General features: G+C 50.7%; 1 non-coding gene across 1 annotated transcript in view; it reads right to left on the reverse strand.

The window, feature by feature from the left end:
- LOC124591303 overlaps positions 1 to 284 on the reverse strand; it is a 1,910-nt gene extending 1,626 nt beyond the window's left edge. The window contains exon 1 of the ribosomal RNA XR_006977119.1: positions 1 to 284. This exon is cut by the window's left edge and continues 1,626 nt beyond it. This is a non-coding gene — a ribosomal RNA (small subunit ribosomal RNA).
- Positions 285 to 5,000: the final 4,716 nt, after the last annotated feature.

Here is a 5,000-nt window from a genome sequence, read left to right on the forward strand (position 1 = left end):
GATCAGCCCAAAGTTATTCAGAGTCACCAAGGCAAACGGACCGGACGAGCCGACCGATTGGTTTTGATCTAATAAAAGCGTCCCTTCCATCTCTGGTCGGGACTCTGTTTGCATGTATTAGCTCTAGAATTACCACAGTTATCCAAGTAACGTGGGTACGATCTAAGGAACCATAACTGATTTAATGAGCCATTCGCGGTTTCACCTTAATGCGGCTTGTACTGAGACATGCATGGCTTAATCTTTGAGACAAGCATATGACTACTGGCAGGATCAACCAGGGAGCTGCGTCAACTAGAGCTGAGCAGCCGGCCGCCCGGGAGTGTGTCCCGGGGGCCCGCGCGAACACGCAAGCGTCCGCTCAATTATTCTGCAAACAGGAGGAGGCTGAGCTCCCCTGCACCATACACCTCGAAACCCTCTCAGGTCCCGGCGGCGCGCAGCGCCGTCCTAAGTACTTGGTCGGGTTCGAGAGAGGCGCAATCGCCCGGAGTTTGGCGAGTAGACGCTTTAGGTGCGACCACCCGTGCTCCCAACTGAGCTTGCCGCTGCCGACAGAGGCCCGGGAGCGTGCTGTCGTGGCATTGCCGGCGGGAGACAACACGCGCCACCTACGGTGACCGGCAGCTCCAACGCCAGCGCCACAGAAGGACAAAAGCCCCACTTGGGTGCCGAAGCGAACTCTCCCAGCACAGCGCACGCGCCAACACGTCCGCACAGCTGCGATACAAACCACCTGCGAGAACCGCAGAGGCGACCGAGCAGCAGACGGCGTCGCGGCGCCGAGCGCCGGGCGGCGGCGCATCCTCAGCGCACACAGTCCTCAATCGGACCAGCACACTGCAGATGTCCACCGCGCTTCGCACCGGGCCCGCGAGGACCTACTTTGGCCGCACGGCGCCGCGTGCAGGGTGCGCCGGCGCGCAGCTGCGCCGCCTGCCGCCTCCGTCGGCCGGCGCGCCTGCCACTGGCCGCCCCCACCAGCCGGCTGTAGCGCGTGCGCCCACGCACCGCACGGCCAACACGCCGGGAGGCCCCCCCTCACCGGCCGGGGACGGTCCCACCCAGCCACCGCCGCGTATCGCTTCACACCCACATGCCATTCACGTTCGTGGGCATGGTGGGTATCGCTGCAACAACCGGTTGGTAGCTCAACCGATCGTCGCCATCACTGATTCACCCCTAGCGAGAACAACCGCACCACAACGGTTTACCAGTTGTTCATTTGCGTAACGTCACCAGCAAACGTAGGCGTCCATCGCCATTTGCAAATTCAACGATTGTTGCATGCCTGTGTCAGGTGTCACGACACACTGTCTGCCCACATACACGCAACAACATGTCCACGCTTAGCGAACACGTGGAAGGTGGCCCCCGTACGTATGCGATGTCCATTGCGCGAACGACTGTCAACCGGCCTCTGTCGCATGTCGCAGATGTGGAACGCAGTGCACCGTGCTATCACGGTGTGTGAGAAGAGACGACTACGTCTGACAACACGCGCCACTACATCAACAGACGGCTCATGCTGATCGCCATCCAGGGCATACCACACTGCAATCCAGCTCTTATAGGGAGACGACACGTAGCTGAGTGCACAACATTTGGACCGCATGGTTCGCCGTTGTTGGCGCAGTCGTTGTACGGTCACATGTACCACGATGTATCATTCAGTACATGAGGACCAATGTGCAGTACAGTGTGTGATTTGGACGTACAACATCAGCGGACAGTTGACACAGGCCGTACCACAGCGTAGGCTAAGTGCTTCGCCATGCGAATGCCAATGAACAACTGCAAATGCCAATGAACAACTGCAAAGGGCATTGAGCATGTACGTCCTGCTGCCATCCACATTACAGTGTATAGCTGCAAGGTGTTTAACATGAAGCGATACACTGGGGACCGGGCAGTGCGAGTAGCAAACTATATTGCGGGGGTTGCAGTTAGGCAACACTACACTAATTTAACGCGTCGTATGACAATTACAGAGCAGGTTAAGGCCCAACGTGTGTTGGGTTAAGGCCCAACGTGTGTTGGGTTAAGGCCCAACGTGTGTTGGGTTAAGGCCCAACGTGTGTTGGGTTAAGGCCCAACGTGTGTTGGGTTAAGGCCCAACGTGTGTTGGGTTACGTTAAGGGGCAATGTGGGTTACGTTAAGGGGCAATGTGGGTTACGTTAAGGGGCAATGTGGGTTACGTTACGGCGCAATATAGGTTACGTTACGGCGCAATATAGGTTACGTTAAGGGGCAATGTGGGTTACGTTACGGCGCAATATAGGTTACGTTACGGCGCAATATAGGTTACGTTAAGGCGCAATATCGGTTACGTTAAGGCGCAATACAGGTTACGTTAAGGCGCAATACAGGTTACGTTAAGGCGCAATACAGGTTACGTTAAGGCGCAATACAGGTTACGTTAAGGCGCAATACAGGTTACGTTAAGGCGCAATACAGGTTACGTTAAGGCGCAATACAGGTTACGTTAAGGCGCAATACAGGTTACGTTAAGGCGCAATGCAGGTTACGTTAAGGCGCAATGCAGGTTACGTTAAGGCGCAATACAGGTTACGTTAAGGCGCAATGCAGGTTACGTTAAGGCGCAATGCAGGTTACGTTAAGGCGCAATACAGGTTACGTTAAGGCGCAATACAGGTTACGTTAAGGCGCAATACAGGTTACGTTAAGGCGCAATACAGGTTACGTTAAGGCGCAATACAGGTTACGTTAAGGCGCAATACAGGTTACGTTAAGGCGCAATACAGGTTACGTTAAGGCGCAATACAGGTTACGTTAAGGCGCAATACAGGTTACGTTAAGGCGCAATACAGGTTACGTTAAGGCGCAATACAGGTTACGTTAAGGCGCAATACAGGTTACGTTAAGGCGCAATACAGGTTACGTTAAGGCGCAATACAGGTTACGTTAAGGCGCAATACAGGTTACGTTAAGGCGCAATACAGGTTACGTTAAGGCGCAATACAGGTTACGTTAAGGCGCAATACAGGTTACGTTAAGGCGCAATACAGGTTACGTTAAGGCGCAATACAGGTTACGTTAAGGCGCAATACAGGTTACGTTAAGGCGCAATACAGGTTACGTTAAGGCGCAATACAGGTTACGTTAAGGCGCAATACAGGTTAGGTTAAGGTACGACATAGGTTAGGTTAAGGTACGACATAGGTTAGGTTAAGGTACGACATAGGTTAGGTTAAGGTACGACATAGGTTAGGTTAAGGTACGACATAGGTTAGGTTAAGGTACGACATAGGTTAGGTTAAGGTACGACATAGGTTAGGTTAAGGTACGACATAGGTTAGGTTAAGGTACGACATAGGTTAGGTTAAGGTACGACATAGGTTAGGTTAAGGTACGACATAGGTTAGGTTAAGGTACGACATAGGTTAGGTTAAGGTACGACATAGGTTAGGTTAAGGTACGACATAGGTTAGGTTAAGGTACGACATAGGTTAGGTTAAGGTACGACATAGGTTAGGTTAAGGTACGACATAGGTTAGGTTAAGGTACGACATAGGTTAGGTTAAGGTACGACATAGGTTAGGTTAAGGTACGACATAGGTTAGGTTAAGGTACGACATAGGTTAGGTTAAGGTACGACATAGGTTAGGTTAAGGTACGACATAGGTTAGGTTAAGGTACGACATAGGTTAGGTTAAGGTACGACATAGGTTAGGTTAAGGTACGACATAGGTTAGGTTAAGGTACGACATAGGTTAGGTTAAGGTACGACATAGGTTAGGTTAAGGTACGACATAGGTTAGGTTAAGGTACGACATAGGTTAGGTTAAGGTACGACATAGGTTAGGTTAAGGTACGACATAGGTTAGGTTAAGGTACGACATAGGTTAGGTTAAGGTACGACATAGGTTAGGTTAAGGTACGACATAGGTTAGGTTAAGGTACGACATAGGTTAGGTTAAGGTACGACATAGGTTAGGTTAAGGTACGACATAGGTTAGGTTAAGGTACGACATAGGTTAGGTTAAGGTACGACATAGGGTAGGTTAAGGTACGACATAGGTTAGGTTAAGGTACGACATAGGTTAGGTTACGGTACGACATAGGTTAGGTTACGGTACGACATAGGTTAGGTTACGGTACGACATAGGTTAGGTTACGGTACGACATAGGTTAGGTTACGGTACGACATAGGTTAGGTTACGGTACGACATAGGTTAGGTTACGGTACGACATAGGTTAGGTTACGGTACGACATAGGTTAGGTTACGGTACGACATAGGTTAGGTTACGGTACGACATAGGTTAGGTTACGGTACGACATAGGTTAGGTTACGGTACGATATAGGTTAGGTTACGGTACGATATAGGTTAGGTTAAGGTACACATTGTTGTAAGGAAAGGTTTAATGGGGGGCGGGGCGGGGCGGCCGGTTTGTTGATTGTGATTATAGTAAGTGGATGCCTGCGGCATCATCTGATTTGCCACGTCAGGATGCACCTTTGGCTCATGACAGGCGGCGCTCTCATTCCATGCTTGTGGCAGACCTGTGTCTTTCATTCCTGCCATTGTTTGTGTGCTGTGAGAGGAGGCAGTATTGTGATGTTGGGTGCACCCCTGTGTAGGACATGTGTGGGTGTTGGTGGCTTGGCTGAGCAATGGTGGTTGTCGGGTGGGTGGGATATTCTGTTTTCTGAGTGGACCTCCCAGTCTGGTTATGACAGTGTGGATTGTCTAATGTGGCGGAGAGGATGCACTGGGTGTTGTTCCATGCTGGTGCTTACATATTGTCTGTGTGCGTGTTACAGGCAGAGAGTAGTGCGTGATAAGGGTGTGTGGCTGACGTGTGGTTGTGATTGTGAGCAGAGTCTTTCAGCATGTATACGGACAGTTGTATACATTATCTGTATTCTGATGGCTCTATCTATTACTAATCAGCGCCGTGTATACGTTTAATCCGGTTCCAGTCGAAACTGTTGTATCTCTGTACATTAGTGACACGGCGAGCCCGCTATGTAGT

This window comes from Schistocerca americana, unplaced genomic scaffold (assembly GCF_021461395.2).
Source record: "Schistocerca americana isolate TAMUIC-IGC-003095 unplaced genomic scaffold, iqSchAmer2.1 HiC_scaffold_826, whole genome shotgun sequence".
In the NCBI taxonomy this organism is placed as follows: domain Eukaryota; kingdom Metazoa; phylum Arthropoda; class Insecta; order Orthoptera; family Acrididae; genus Schistocerca; species Schistocerca americana.